The sequence below is a fragment of the Triticum dicoccoides genome, chromosome 4B, assembly GCF_002162155.2.
Source record: "Triticum dicoccoides isolate Atlit2015 ecotype Zavitan chromosome 4B, WEW_v2.0, whole genome shotgun sequence".
NCBI lineage: Eukaryota > Viridiplantae > Streptophyta > Magnoliopsida > Poales > Poaceae > Triticum > Triticum dicoccoides.
The window spans coordinates 45,873,265-45,890,487 of record NC_041387.1 but is presented as its reverse complement, the minus strand read 5'-3'; positions in this window follow the sequence as shown (position 1 = coordinate 45,890,487).

Sequence of the window (17,223 nt, the reverse complement as noted above, 5' to 3'; positions counted from 1 at the left end):
CGGCGGCGCTGGGTGGTTAGGGGAGGATGCTAGGGGTAGGTTTAGCCCAAAAATGGCAAGGGGAGGGGGTTTATATCGCAGTTTTTGGCTAGGGTTTGGTCTAGGGGGGGGGTTTGGAGCCCTCCGATCTCGATCGGGCGGTTCCGGACGCGAGGGGGGTTAGGCAGGCCTAGGAGGGATTAGTGGGTTGTGAGAGAGAGGTTTTGAGCTGAGGGGAGAGAAGAGAAATGCATCCCGGCAATAGTTTCTGAATACCGAAAACGTCTGACGCTAGACCGACTATATCGCGGTTATAGGTTTAACGGTTGGGCTATCAAATGGACTCCAAATGCGACGAAACTTGGCAGGCGGCCTGTCTACACTATAATAAGACCGCACGACAAGTTGCAACCCGTTCCGAGAACATTTTTATGCCACTTATAAAAATTAATATTTCAGAGGTGCCGTGGGCGCGTGCGAGTGTGTCTGGCTCAGAACGGACAACGGAGAGAACCGGCGGAACACGAATGGATGCAAGTTTTATGAAAACGATGCTGATGCAATGCGCATGATGCTATGAGATGAGATGCATAACAAGAACAAAATGCAAAACAACAGATAAAACCCAACCACGAAGGAAATATCATATAGCATCTCCAGAAAAGGCAAGAGTTGGAGTTACAAATATGGAAAGTTGTATCCGGGGCGTTACAACACTCCACCACTACGAGAGGATCTCGTCTCGAGATCTAGGATGGCACCGGAGGGAAAAGGAAGAGGAAGATAAGCGGTAAAACTAAGTTGCTTCTTCGACCAAAGAGTGAAACTAAAGAACCTTGAGAGGTTGAAAAGTTGAAAGAAAGAACACAACGGAATTGAATACAATTGAGAGCACTGCGGTAGAGAATAGAAACAAGGGGCACCATGTGAACCTTGGAGGTTGCAAAGACACAAATCTGGAGTTTAGTGGACAAGAAGGAATTGAAACCACTCTGGTTGAAACGAGATAAGAATGAATAATAATGATATAATTTGGACAGCACTCCGACTGTAAATGGAAGGAATTGAACATGAACTTGAGAAGATGGGAAGATACTTGATGAAATCAACAACACACTGCCTCCAGAACCATTGAAAGAATGGCACAATGGGTAAGAAGGATTTCAGACAGCACTCAGGTTGAAAAGAGAGGCAAAAGTTGATAAGATGAAAGAACTTGAAGAGATGACACAACACTCCGGTTAAATGGAGAATCAAGGAGAAGAACATGATCTTGCCAAAGCAAGATGATGAGTGAAAAGCGCAACATCACAATGCCTCCGGAACAAAAGAATAGAAGCTAGATTGTTGGGATAAAGGGACGGAGACGAAAATGACAACTTCTTCCACAAATGAGCTTGGAAAGCACCCTTCCAAAAAGGTTACAATGGGGTTGTTGGAAAACCAACAACGAGAAGGACAAGTTTGTAGTGGGCTTATGGAAACATCTCAACATTATGAGGTGACAACCGACCACTAAAGGAAACAATTGCTTGTTTGAGATCAACGAAGAGATGAAAAACCTCTTTCACCGAGAAGGATATGGAGAAAACTTGGATCAATGATAAGCACCACAAATAGCAACATTCCCAATGGAAGGCTTTAGGTGAAATATAACCCAAGATAACTCCAAAAAAGAGATTGATGGATTTAAAATACCTCATTCTTGAAAACAATATGAATCATGAACCATGAAGGAAATTGTCAAGAGTGACATAACACCACCAGAAAAGATAAGGTAGAAAGAATTGCACTTCAGAATGCAAGATGAAGAATACTTGAGCTCCTCAAAACAAAACATGTGTTGAGCACCATGTTTATTTTAGAGTATAGCTTGGCGGGTCATAACTTCAAGAGAAGTCTTGAAGAACAAAATGAGAATGAAAGAAATCCTTGATGAACCATCATGTAGAGCCTCCATGAAGAACTCCGGTAATAAAAAGATGATAAAAAGAAAGAGAAGTTGAAAACACAAGGTGCTTGCGATGATTTAGATGGAGCTTTGCGACGATATAACCAAGAAAACTTGGAACTCTGGAAATAAAAGAATTGAATCACCTCGAGGAAATAAGAATAAGATTTATTGTATGCTTATCCTTCATCAAATTAAATTGATGACAAGCAATGGATTTGGCATACTACTTATTCTCGTAGAAAGGATTAAGAGAGATATAGAGCAAACTTGAGAAGGTCTTGATGGAACCACCGGTGGGATTGGAAACAATGAATGAAATGATACAGTAGCAAAGGAAGAGGAATCTTGAACGAACCACCGTAAGAATTGAAAATGAAAGTAGCAAAGGCACAATTCCCCGGGAAGAATTGGAAAACGAATGAAGATACTTGAGGGAATTTGATACAAGAGAACGAAGAGATCACGAGCTGATTAGAGGGTATTTGAGCGATGCACCGGAAGAATTCCAGAACGAGAGTTGAAAGCTGAGAATGAATAATTCTAAGATGATGGGCTACGGAGAATCAATCTGAAAAGACTCTTGAATTGCTCCGGATGGATGAAAAAAAATTAAGAGAGCCATGAATCTTCGAGAGAAGGGACAAGATTTAGAGGAAACACTTCTTCGGTCTTCAAATGTTGAGAATGAAGATGAGAACCACCATGACAATTTATGCGACACTCCGGAGCAAAGAAGAATAGAAATGTTGAACCAATGATGAAAATGTTTTAAAAGCGATCTTGAAGAAGGAATATGACTGATGATAATTCATTCTTACGTCAAACTTCGAAAGACTTTGGGAATGGCTCCAGGAAAATTAGAAGAGTCAGGTAAGATCCTGGGAAAAGACCTGTGGGTTAGGGCCCACTAAAAGATACACCGTTGAACAATTGATTCAAAGGGGCGATTGCACCGGTTGAATTAAATGACTTGAATGAGATAACAACCTCGAAATAACTTGAACAGATTAAGAATGGAAACATGAATCTTGTGAGATATCTTCAGCACTCCGGAACAAATGGAAAGCGAGAGGTGAACGATTAAGAGATACACCGGCAAGAGAAAAACATTTGAAACAAGGAAAGGATATGATCAACACTGAAAGCTTGAATTAAATCCACCGGGAAAAAATACGAGAATGAAAAATAATGAACTGGAAGCTTGTGAGCATCTTCACGAGGGATCACCGGATCAGGACAATGATTGAAAAGAGTGAAGAGACTTCACATGAATAAATGGATACTTGATTAAAATATATGAGTCCTTGAAGAAAAAGGGTGGGAGGGCGGGAAAACAAAGGCAACTTGGGGACGGATGAAACCGATAACATTGAGAAAACTTAGAATTGATCTCGCGAATGTTGAAATGATTGGAACCACTTGAAGAGAAGCACACCGGTTGGAAAGAATTGACATGACAATCTCGATGATCAAAAGGATTGGTACTCCCATAGAAATATGAGAACACCATTTAGAAAAGGTATGGAATCAACACTTGACTTCGAAGCAACTCGAATACCACAAATAAAACAAAAGAAAGGATTTGGCTTGAGGAATAAGCCGGAACAAACATAAGATAGAGATTTCGTTCGAAGTTTTTGTGGTGGGGCCCACACGGGCTCGAGTGTACAGCACCATCATGTACAAGGCAGTGCACATGACATACGAAGTGTCCCCGAACCAGCATAGCCAAGGGTTCTTTAAGACACAACGAGACCACTGTAAAAACGACCGTGGAAAGGCGGACCACTAGACGTCGAACCCCAATCTCATATCATGCATCTGTCGAAAAGATATTCTAGGAGCTACTTGAATTCCCACCTGTAAAACTCTCGAAACTTTCTGGTTATGCAATCTGGTGTTGGGGATACAGGGGAAGCAATATATCTCACCCAAACTAACAATCCCTACATCCAGCTGTATCCATCCGTCAACACATAACCAAGAAAACTCCGGAAATCGTGTACCTCAACCTTCGAAAAGCATCCGTTATACGAGTTATGGCAAAACACCCGAACTCCCCAGTACTGGGTGACGTCGAGGTTATCTCACCAACAACTGCATAAAAGAGATTTTTGATGTCGGCAAAACTCAGGTATTCCAGAACTGCAACGATAAAATTGTGACAACAACACCTCGGAGCTCAACTCCCCGGGACACTGCCACAACCCCTAAATGTCAGGAGGCACCAAGAACAATGTTCTCGTCACAAGACTACGGAACGATTCCAAGATACCCGCGTGATCCTAAAAAAATTCGTGAAATTTGAGGAGAGGAAAGTCAAAACATCTACGTCAAGATACCTCACCAGAGAGACAAAGGGGCTGAGGAGTAAAAAGAATCCTACTCTCCGATATATATAATCCTAAGACTCAAAATAGTTTTCTTCTAGACTTAACAACGGCCAACAATCAAGGGGGATCCTAAGGTCGGTCGAGGCTCTGATTACCAACTTGTCACGCCCAATATGCGATACTATCCTAAAGAGACTCGAAGGTCCCACCAAGGATAGAACCGCATATTGAAATGCTTTTGCAAGGTATATATCATTACATCAACATTACATAATAGATGGGGATACATACAAGAGGCATACAATGCTATACATATACAACATCACAATACATCAGAGCATCATCCGACTACGGATGAAACACAAACAGAAACTCAAACGACATCCACCCTGCTAGCCCAGGCTGCCGACCTGGAACCTATCCCCTGATCGAAGAAGAAGCAGAAGAAGAACTCAAGACAAGCGAGCATCGCCCTCGCGTCATGAACATCGCGTGAACCTGTACCTGCAACTGTTGTTGTAGTAATCTGTGAGCCACGAGGACTCAGCAATCCCATTACCATGGGTATCAAGACTAGCAAAGCTTAAAGGGAAAGGAAGGGGTAAAATGGTGAGGCTGCAGCAGCGACTAAGCATATATGGTGGCTAACATATGCAAACAAGAGCGAGAAGAGAGCAAGAGGAACGGTCGTGAAACTAGCAATGATTAAGAAGTGATCCTGAACTCCTACTTACGTCAAATATAACCCAGAAACCGTGTTCACTTCCCGGACTCCGCCGAGAAGAGACCATCACGGCTACACACGCGGTTGATGTGTTTAATTCGGATCTGGTGTCAAGTTATCTACAACCGGACATTAACAAATTCCCATCTGCCCACACGCGAGGGATGGCCGGAGGAGCCCGGGATGGGGCGGATCCAGCGGATCCCTGCCGGATCCATCCGTTCCCGGTGGCAGCGGCAGCAGAACGACTACGGCGAGGTTCCTGGAGAGAGAGAGAGAGATCTGAGAGAGAGAGAAGGGAGAGGGAGAGGGGCGACAGGGAGGCGCGACCTGGACGGAGGTGGTCGGCGACGGCGAAGCCCGGCGGGGTTCCGGTGGCGCGCGCCGGCACGAGGCAGCGGCAAGGCGGCGGAGGCGCTGGGCGGCGGGGCTGGCGAACGGGAGGAGGTCGGGCTTGCGGGAGAGCAGGGACACGGCGGCGCGGGGTCGGGCCGACCCGGGCCCAGATGGGCTTGCGCGGGCCGCGCGCGGGCTGTCACATCCCTAGTTCTGGTATGACCTAGACTAGTTAGTCATTTGTGCATCATGTTTAAATTCCATTTAAATTTGAAATGAGGATCTGTGAAACCCTCGGAATCATTTCTGGAAATGACCCAGATAAAAAAATTGCTCCAAAAAGGTCCAAGAAAATGTTCATGTTGCTCTCTGAGAATATTGGGCATTTGGAATTAATGCATAAATATTTGCATTGGATATATATTTGGTATATATATATAATATATGTCCAAAAATTGTGCCACTTGTTGGTGAGCTCTGGAATAATACCACTAGTTCCTACAAAAATTGGCATAAGAAAATAAAATGATTTAGTATTTTTATTAAATCAAAACAAATGTCAGAAAAATAAAAAAAGGAAACAAAACAGAAAGGAGAAAGAGAAGCCCACCTGACTTACCTGCGGCCTGCTACTGTAGCAAAGGCCCAGCCCACCAGGGCGAGGCGGTCGTCCTCAACCTCTGCCAGTAGGCAGAGGCGTGTCGACGCGCGAGCAATCGCCGTGGCCACCTCCCTGCTTGCTTCCTCTCCTTCCCCGACCCTTCTCGAGACGCCAGGAGACATGCACAAGCCCCCCTCTTGCTCTCCCCTCTCTCTCTGGTTGTTCTCCCTCCTCCCCCTCGCATTCCCACAGCCACCCAAGAGCCACCCGTCGCCGCCGACGAGAACCACCGCGGCCATCGCCGTCCCCTCGCCCCTCCGTCGTGCCCAGAAGCTCCGCTGCGTCTCCCTCGTCCTCTCCGACGAGCCAAACAAGTTGTAGCGCCTTGCCACGCCGTCCTCGACGCCTTTTTCAACCGCCGGCCGCCGTGGATCTCCGTCGCCGCTCGCCGCCGTCAGCGCCTCCCCCGAGCTCGCTGTCGTCTCTTCCGGTCCCCTGTGAGACCTCCCGCGTCGGTTCCCCTCCTCTCCTGCCTCCCCGTGCACCGTAGCCGCGCGCCCGCTTGAGCCGAGCTCTGTCCGCCGCCGCGAGCCCCGCTCCGGCGAGCTCCGGTGCCCCAGCGGCTTCCCGTCTGCTCCCCTGGATGTGGACGAGCCCGGGCTATGCCCCGGTGCCCTTAGCCGCCGCCCCCATTGCCTGTAACACGGACGCCGCCGCGTCCTGAGGTCACCGACGACGACCTTGCCGGCCTGACGGGTGGGCCCTATCGGCAATGTAATTAGCTTAGTGCTAATCACCGCCTAATTAACCACTGACACTGACCAGTGGGCCCCGGCCCCCTAATCCTTTTAATTAAGCAAATAACCCCATGTTTAACCCCGTGTCACCGACGTGTGGACCCCACACGTCAGGTTTGACCCCAGTCAGCCGCAGTTGACTTGCTGACGTCATGCTTACTCAATGCTGACGCAGTAATGCAATTTTCTGGATTTATTCTTATTCAGGAATTTCCAGAAAATGCCCAAAACTTCAAAAATTCATAGAAATTCAACCGTAGCTCAGATTGAAATAATTTATATATGAAAAATTATCAGAAAAATTCAATCTTTCCATCCGTACTTGTTTCATGCATGACAAACCAACTTATACCTACTGTATAAGTGAAACACTAAAAATGGCATATATAAGAGCTTAATTTGGAGTTGCATTTGAACTCTTGGTTCAAATGAACTTCAACCAAATGATTGCTAGATGCATTGGCACAAACCACATCACATCTTCATGCCATGTTCATGCATCATATTGTTGCATATGCTTGTGTTTTGATTGTCGACACCGTTCCTTCTCGGTAGGTCCTGCTCCAGAGAGTGTTCCAGAGTACCTGTCTGAGGAGCAGTGCCCCTTGTTGATCTACCAGGCAAGCAAACCCCCTTGTTCATTCTGATACAATCCTACTCTCTCGCTCCTGCTCTCAGTTATTGCATTAGGACAACAACGATTCATCTGCTACTTTGTGCTGCGGTAGTTGAACCCATTCCTCTGCATGACCTGTCATTGCCACAGTAAATAGTTGAAACCCACTAGCATGTCTAGGAGTTGATTGAAGCCATTGTTGTGTTCCTACCATGCTATGCCTGCTATTGCTTAGAGTGTGTCAGGTCTGATTCATTGGGAATGAATTGGAGTACAGTGCTATGTTCTGATGCTGAGAGTTAAGTGTGTGAACACGATTTGGTAAAGGTAGCGGTGAGAGGCCATGTAGGAGTACATGGTGGGTTATCTCACTGGAACCGTCCTTAAGCATTGAGTTCTATGTATGTTGTCCAATGACTCGATACTACCACACATTGGGATCCTTAATTGACTCTCTCGACTTATTAACCAACTTGGTCTCTGTCCAGGAGTCGCAACTAGTTTCTGGTGTTTGTAGGTAGTGCTATTTTTCTACCAAGTGGCACCCGGCAGGGTGGGCTTGGGACAGACTAGGCACACGTGGCCTGGTGTACCGAGTGGCACCCGGATGGTGCGCTCGGGAACCCTGCACACATCGTTTGGGGCCGTGAGCGACACCCCGGCCGGATCTCCTTGCGGATGGAACCCGAATAGGCGATAAACCTGGGCTAGAGTCTTGTGTGGTTAGTCAGGTCGTGTCCGACACCCTCGCCAGGCTTCCACTTGAAGGTTGCCGAGATACATGACGTGTACATGGCGGTAAGTGGTGAGAGCGTGTGTGAAGAAGTACACCCCTGCAGGGTTAACATGATCTATTCGAATAGCCGGGTCCGCGGTTATGGACTTCTTGGATGCTTACATGGTACATAGACAACTTGAAGTGGATACTCTAAAATGCTCAAGACAAGTGTGAGTGCTATGGATGGCTTTCCCGTTGGGAGACGGGGATGAATCCATAGTAGTGTATTGTGTGGTGATTAGTGGACTCGTGTGCGCCATATCACCTCAAGAAGTTTCTCGTAGTCGTAGAACAGGATAGCCACTGAGTCAAAGATGGCTTGCTGCAACTAAACCCCACATTACCTTCTTGATACAAATGCATGTATGATAGGATCTAATGTAAGTCTTGCTGAGTACCTTTGTACTCATGTTGCTTTATTTACGTTTTTGCAACGGAGACTTCGGTCTTACTAGTGTTCTCGTGGACTTCGACAAGTAGCTTGCACCTCAGCTACGATCTTGATCGGACGTTGTAGATAGTTAGGCTCTTCAGCCTTTTTCATTTGTAGATGTCTGTACTCAGACATGTAATGCTTCCGCTTGTTGCTTGTATGCTCTGTATGATGGGTCCTTTGACCCCTGTTTGCAATAAATGCTATGATGGCTCTTTGAGCCTTATCTATATGAGTTGTTGAGTTATGATGTGATGCCATGTTGTACAACACATACTTGCATGTTATGCGTACGTGTAATGTGTATTGCTATGTGTGGGATCTGACTATATAGTTGTTTATCCTTAGTAGTCTCTCTTACCGGGAAATGTCTCCTAGTGCTTCCACTGAGCCATGGTAGCATGCTACTGCTCCGGAACACTTAGGCTGGTCGGCATGTGTCCTTCTTCGTTCCTGTGTCTGTCCCTTCGGGGAAATGTCACGCGATGAATACCGGAGTCCTGTTAGCCCGCTACAGCCCGGTTCACCGGAGTCCTATTATCCCAGTGCTACAGCCTGGATTCACTCGCTGATGACCGACACGTTCGATGCTGGGTCATGGATGCCTGTCCCTGTAAGTTTGTGCCACTTTGGGTTTACGACTAGCCATGTCAGCCCGGGTTCTTTGTCATATGGATGCTAGCGACACTATCATATACGTGTGTCAGAAGGCGTAAACGGTCCCGGGCATGGTAAGGCGACACCCGTGGGAATACCGTGCGTGAGGCCGCAAAGTGATATGAGGTGTTACATGCTAGATCGGTGTGGCATAGAATCGGGGTCCTGACAGCTTTGGTATCAGAGTCTGACTACCTGTAGGATTACCAAGCCAAACTGGTCGAAGTTGAGTCTAGAAATTCTCTAGTTATGTAAGAGAATTGATTGTGGGAAGGAACGTAAGGCTCTTTTTACTCCTTTACCTCATGGCCTTCTGATCTGAGTCATCCTATCTTTCCTGCGGGGTTAAGGAACTAGGCTTTCTCTCCTATCTATCAGGATCACGTGTTACTACTCCGTAGTCCCATATGTTTGGTTGATCAGAGTCATACCCCAGTTTCGATTACTTCCGGTGTAGTCTGTTTAGTACTATCCCAGAACCTTGAGTGGTGTTGTTGAGTTGTTGTACTACCCCATTTTTGGCAGGATGTCTCATTCTGAGCATTTTACTGCCGTTATGCTGCCAGAATTGCCCTAGGAGTTCGAGAGATACTAATTTCCTTATCCTACATTCTATAGCCTATAATTGATGTTGATTCCGTCCCTGGTTTCGTTTCTCAGGATGTCATCAAGTTCTATTGTTCGTAGCCAGAACCACGGAGATGGTAGGGACGAGGATCCTCCTGACCCGCCTTCGTTGGCAGAGTTCATGTTAGAGATGGAGAGGAACAAGCGTGAGTCTAATCGCTTGTTGGCACGTATCGAGGAGAACACCGCACATCAGTTCAAAGGATCTGTGACCATTCATGACTTCATCCGCTTGCACCCACCCACCTTTCATCACTCCATTGAGCCGCTCGATGCAGATGACTGGCTCCATAACATCAATCATAAGCTGCTTTCCGCAAACGTAGCTGAAAATGACAAGGTCACCTATGCCACATACCACCTGGAAGGTCCTGCTAGTCTTTGGTGGCAGAACTATGAGGCTATGCTTCCAGCTGGCCAGATTCCTACCTGGAGAGATTTCACTGAGGCTTTTCGCGAGCATCACATTCCTGAAGCCCTCATTGATCGCAAGAGAGAAGAGTTCTGTAGTCTCACCCAGAGTAAGATGGCTGTTGATGCTTACAGTAGAGAGTTTGAGAACCTCGCCCGCTATGCCACAGAAGAGGTGTCCACAGACGCCAAGAAGCAGGCTAGGTTCCGGAAGGGTCTCAACCCCAAGTTGTGTCGTGATCTCCACCTACATCATTGTGATACATTCCAGGCTCTTGTGAACAAGGCCATTAATGCAGAGACAGCTCAGCTCACTTACAAGGAGTCTCGTAAGCACACCCGTGAGTTGGGATCTTCTTCCGGTTCAGGCTCGCAGAAGCGCCGGATTTGGGTTCCAAACTCCGCTCTTCCTTCCAGATATTCACCAAGGCCATCTCATGTGGTGCCTCACCCAGCTCAGTCGTATGTTCCACCCAGGCCTACTGGTAGACCGCTTGTCAGTGCGGGTCCACGTCCAACCTCAGGGACTTGCTTCACATGCGGGAAGCCAGGACACTATGCACGTGACTGCTCTCAGACTAGTTATGCTCCACCCCCGCCTGAGAAGTCTGTTGGCCATGGTAAGCCATCACGCAAGATGATCAGTGTCAAGTCAGCCCCCACTGAACGTGGACGTGTGCATCACGTCTCAGCTAAAGACGCTCATGATGATCCGGATGTCGTTCTTGGTACACTCCTTGTCAATTGTCATCCAGCATCAGTTCTGTTCGATACTGGAGCATCTCACTCCTTCATTTCTGAAGTCTATGCTCGTTTGCACGATATGTCATTTTGTGACATGCCAACTCCGCTTGAAATCCAAACCTCAGGGTCTAGATGGCAGACCACCAGAATCAGCCATGGTAATGAAATCCTTGTTGATAGACTTGTATTCCTTGCATCACTTGTAGCCCTCAAGTCCTCAGATATTAACATCGTCTTGGGTATGGACTGGATGACAGCTCATCATGCCAAGATTGATTGTTACACAAGATCTGTTCAACTTACACACCCATCTGGCAAGATAGTCACTGTCTCCACCAGAGTTGCAAAGCGCCAACTCTATTCTCTTAATGCCAGCCCTCTCCCAGACCTTGAAGATATCCCGGTAGTCCGTGACTTTCCGGATGTCTTTCCAGAGGAACTGCCAGGTGTTCCACCTGACAGAGATGTAGAGTTCGTCATAGATCTTATCCCAGGAACAGCTCCAATCTCTAGGAGACCTTACAAGATGGCACCCTTAGAACTAGCCGAGCTTAAGAAACAACTTGATGAGTCCTTGCAAAAGGGTTTCATTCGTCCTAGTTCTTCTCCTTGGGCTTGCCCCGTCCTCTTCGTCAAGAAGAAGGATGGTACGGACCAGATGGTTGTAGACTATCGTCCCGTTAATTTGGTCACGATAAAGAACAAATATCCGCTCCCCAGGATCAACGACATGTATGATCAGCTCGCTGGATCCTCAGTCTTCTCCAAGATGGATTTGAGGTTAGGCTACCACCAAATCAAGATCAGAAATGGGGACATTCCCAAGACAGCCTTTGTCACTCGTTATGGCCAGTATGAGTACACCGTCATGTCTTTCGGTCTAACCAACGCCCCAGCCACTTTCTCCCGTTTGATGAACTCGATCTTCATGGAGTACTTAGATAAGTTCCCCGTGGTTTACCTCGATGATATTCTTATTTACTTGAAGAACGAGGAAGAGCATGCCGAACATCTTAGACTTGTGTTAGAAAAACTCAGAGAGCACCGCCTTTATGCCAAGTTCTCCAAGTGTGAATTTTGGTGGCCAGAAGTGACCTACCTAGGCCACGTAATCTCTGGTAAGGGCATTGTTGTCAATCCCGAGAGAGTTAAGGCCATTCTCGATTGGACTCCACCTGAAACCGTTAAACAAGTTAGGAGTTTCCTTGGTCTAGCCAGCTATTGTCGCCACTTTGTTGAAAACTTCTCCAAAGTAGCCAAACCTCTCACGGAACTTCTCAAGAAAGATAAAAAGTTTGAGTGGTCCCCACAGTGTGAGTATAGTTTTCAGGAACTGAAAAGACGCCTGACTTCTGCTCCCATACTTGTGCCACCGGATTTCACAAAGGACTTTGTTATCTACTGCGATGCCTCACGACAGGGACTAGGTTGCATTCTTATGCAGGATCATCATGTGATTGCCTATGCATCTCGACAGTTGCATCCACATGAGGAGAATTATCCTACACATGATCTAGATCTTGCAGCCGTAGTCTATGCACTCAAGACCTGGCGACATTACCTCCTTGGTAAACATTGCGAGATCTACACCGATCACCAGACTCTCAAGTATATCTTCACCCAACCGGATCTGAACCTTAGGCAAATACGTTGGTTGGAAGTGATCTCAGATTATGATCTAGGGATTACTTACACTCCAGGCAAAGCCAATGTCATGGCTGATGCGCTAAGTCATAAATCCTATTGCAACAGTCTCATGTTGCAGCAGGGCCAACCACTTCTCCATGAGGAATTCTGTAAGCTTAATCTTCACATTGCTCCTCACGGATTCCTTTCTACCTTGGTGGCGAAACCTACTCTTGAGGATCAGATCATAACTAGCCAGCAGTACGATACGGGTATTTCTCGAATCAAGGATAACGTGAAGAAGGGAGCTACTGGTAGTTTCTCTATTGATGATCGAGGTGTTGTTTTCTTCGAGAACCGTCTGGTGGTTCCCAAGAAGCAACATCTTCGGCAACTGATACTTAAGGAAGCTCATGAATCCCCTCTCACGATTCATCCCGGTAGTACTAAGATGTATCAGGACCTACGCCAGAGGTTCTGGTGGACTAGGATGAAGAGAGAAATTGCTCAGTTTATTGCTAACTGTGACATTTGTTGTCGCGTTAAGGCAGAGCATCAAAGGTCTGCTGGCACCCTTCAGACTTTAGTTATTCCTGAGTGGAAATGGGATAAAGTTGGTATGGACTTCATTACCGGTTTTCCCAGGACCAAAAGAGGGAATAATGCTATCTTCGTAGTCATTGATCGTCTTTCCAAAGTGGCTCACTTCCTTCCTGTTCGAGAGAGTATCACTGCTAGTCAGCTTGCTGACTTATATATTTCTCGAATAGTATCACTTCATGGTGTTCCACTAGAGATCAATTCAGACCATGGCAGTCTTTTCACTTCTCATTTCTGGGAGAGTTTCCAAACTGCCATGGGAACCCATCTTTCCTTCAGTACCTCTTTCCACCCTCAGTCGAGTGGTCAGGCGGAACGGGTTAACCAAATCCTCGAAGACATGCTTAGAGCTTGCATTATCTCATTCGGTATGGATTGGGAGGAATGTCTTCCTTTTGCCGAGTTTGCTTATAACAATAGCTATCAATCTAGTCTCAAGAAAGCTCCTTTTGAGATTCTCTATGGGCGAAGATGTCGAACACCTTTGAACTGGTCAGAAACCGGTGAAAGACAATTCTTTGGACCGGACATGATCCAGGAGGCAGAAGAGCAAGTTCGCATCATTCGTGAGAACTTGAAAACAGCCCAGTCTCGTCAGAAGAGTCAGTATGACCGCCATCATAAGGATCTGACTTATGAAATTGGCGACAAAGCTTACCTTCGGGTCACTCCTTTGAAGGGTACCCATCGATTCGGTATCAAGGGCAAGTTGGCTCCTCGTTACATTGGTCCTTTTTGCATTCTCGCTAAACGAGGAGAGGTTGCCTACCAGTTGGAACTACCCCCACATCTTTCTCGAGTTCATGATGTCTTCCACGTTTCTCAACTCAGGCGTTGCTTCTCGGATCCTATCCACGGAGTGGACCACGAAATGCTTGATCTCTAAGATAACCTCACATATCAAGAGTATCCAGTTCCCATTCTTGATCAAGCAGAGCATGTCACCCGATGTCATAACATCAAGTTCCTCAAGGTTCAGTGGTCTCATCATTTCGAGAGATAAGCTACCTGGGAGCGAGAAGATCGTCTTCGACTGGAGTACCCCGCTTTCTTTCCGTCGACCCCTGAATCTCGGGACGAGATTTTTTCAAGTGGGGGCGAGTTGTCACATCCCTAGTTCTGTTATGACCTAGACTAGTTAGTCATTTGTGCATCATGTTTAAATTCCATTTAAATTTGAAATGAGGATCTGTGAAACCCTCAGAATCATTTCTGGAAATGACCCAGATAAAAAAATTGCTCCAAAAAGGTCCAAGAAAATGTTCATGTTGCTCTTTGAGAATATTGGACAGAGATAAAAATCAAACCAATATTTTTAGGAGCTCATAAGTATTTATTTTGGGCATTTAGAATTAATGCATAAATATTTGCATTGGATATATATTTGGTATATATATAATATATGTCCAAAAATTGTGCCACTTGTTGGTGAGCTCTAGAATAATACCACTAGTTCCTACAAAAATTGGCATAAGAAAATAAAATGATTTAGTATTTTTATTAAATCAAAACAAATGTCAGAAAAATAAAAAAAGGAAACAAAACAGAAAGGAGAAAGAGAAGCCCACCTGACTTACCTGCGGCCTGCTACTGTAGCAAAGGCCCAGCCCACCAGGGCGAGGCGGTCGTCCTCAACCTCTGTCAGTAGGCAGAGGCGTGTCGACGCGCAAGCAATTGCCGTGGCCACCTCCCTGCTTGCTTCCTCTCCTTCCCCGACCCTTCTCGAGACGCCAGGAGACACGCACGAGCCCCCCTCTTGCTCTCCCCTCTCTCTCTGGTTGTTCTCCCTCCTCCCCCTCGCGTTCCCACAGGCACCCGAGAGCCACCCGTCGCCGCCGACGAGCACCACCGCGGCCATCGCCATCCCCTTGCCCCTCCGTCGTGCCTAGAAGCTCCGATGCGTCTCCCTCGTCCTCTCCGACGAGCCAAACAAGTTGTAGCGCCTTGCAACACCGTCCTCGACGCCTTTTTCAACCGCCGGCAGCCGTGGATCTCCGTCGCCGCTCGCCAGCGTCAGCGCCTCCCCCGAGCTCGCTGTCGTCTCTTCCGGTCCCCTGTGAGACCTCCCGCGTCGGTTCCCCTCCTATCCTGCCTCCCCGTGCGCCGTAGCCGCGCGCCCGCTTGAGCCAAGCTCCGGCCGCCGCCGCGATCCCCGCTCCGGCGAGCTCCGGCGCCCCCGCGGCTTCCCGTCTGCTCCCCTGGATGCGGACGAGCCCGGGCTACGCCCCAGTGCCCTTAGCCGCCGCCCCCGTGGCCTGTAACGCGGACGCCGCCGCGTCCTGAGGTCACCGCCGATGACCTCGCCGGCCTGACGGGTGGGCCCTATTGGCCAGGTGATTAGCTTAGTGCTAATCACCGCCTAATTAACCACTGACACTGACTAGTGGGCCCCGGCCCCCTAATCCTTTTAATTAAGCAAATAACCCCCTGTTTAACCCCGTGTCACTGACGTGTGGACCCCACACGTTAGGTTTGACCCCAGTCAGCCGCAGTTGACTTGCTGACGTCATGCTTACTCAATGCTGACGCAGTAATGCAATTTTCTGGATTTATTCTTATTCAGGAATTTCCAGAAAATGCCCAAAACTTCAAAAATTCATAGAAATTCAACCATAGCTCAGATTGAAATAATTTATATATGAAAAATTATCAGAAAAATCCAATCTTTCCATCTGTACTTGTTTCATGCATGACAAACCAACTTATACCTACTGTATAAGTGAAACACTAAAAATGGCATATATAAGAGCTTAATTTGGAGTTGCATTTGAACTCTTGGTTCAAATGAACTTCAACCAAATGATTGCTAGATGCATTGGCACAAACCACATCACATCTTCATGCCATGTTCATGCATCATATTGTTGCATATGCTTGTGTTTTGATTGTCGACACCGTTCCTTCTCGGTAGGTCCTGCTCCAGAGAGTGTTCCAGAGTACCTGTCTGAGGAGCAGTGCCCCTTGTTGATCTACCAGGCAAGCAAACCCCCTTGTTCATTCTGATACAATCCTACTCTCTCGCTCCTGCTCTCAGTTATTGCATTAGGACAACAACGATTCATCTGCTACTTTGTGCTGCGGTAGTTGAACCCATTCCTCTGCATGACCTGTCATTGCCACAGTAAATAGTTGAAACCCACTAGCATGTCTAGGAGTTGATTGAAGCCATTGTTGTGTTCCTACCATGCTATGCCTGCTATTGCTTAGAGTGTGTCAGGTCTGATTCATTGGGAATGAATTGGAGTACAGTGCTATGTTCTGATGCTGAGAGTTAAGTGTGTGAACACGATTTGGTAAAGGTAGCGGTGAGAGGCCATGTAGGAGTACATGGTGGGTTATCTCACTGGAACCGTCCTTAAGCATTGAGTTCTATGTATGTTGTCCAATGACTCGATACTACCACACATTGGGATCCTTAATTGACTCTCTCGACTTATTAACCAACTTGGTCTCTGTCCAGGAGTCGCAACTAGTTTCTGGTGTTTGTAGGTAGTGCTATTTTTCTACCAAGTGGCACCCGGCAGGGTGGGCTTGGGACAGACTAGGCACACGTGGCCTGGTGTACCGAGTGGCACCCGGATGGTGCGCTCGGGAACCCTGCACACATCGTTTGGGGCCGTGAGCGACACCCCGGCCGGATCTCCTTGCGGATGGAACCCGAATAGGCGATAAACCTGGGCTAGAGTCTTGTGTGGTTAGTCAGGTCGTGTCCGACACCCTCGCCAGGCTTCCACTTGAAGGTTGCCGAGATACATGACGTGTACATGGCGGTAAGTGGTGAGAGCGTGTGTGAAGAAGTACACCCCTGCAGGGTTAACATGATCTATTCGAATAGCCGGGTCCACGGTTATGGACTTCTTGGATGCTTACATGGTACATAGACAACTTGAAGTGGATACTCTAAAATGCTCAAGACAAGTGTGAGTGCTATGGATGGCTTTCCCGTTGGGAGACGGGGATGAATCCATAGTAGTGTATTGTGTGGTGATTAGTGGACTCGTGTGCGC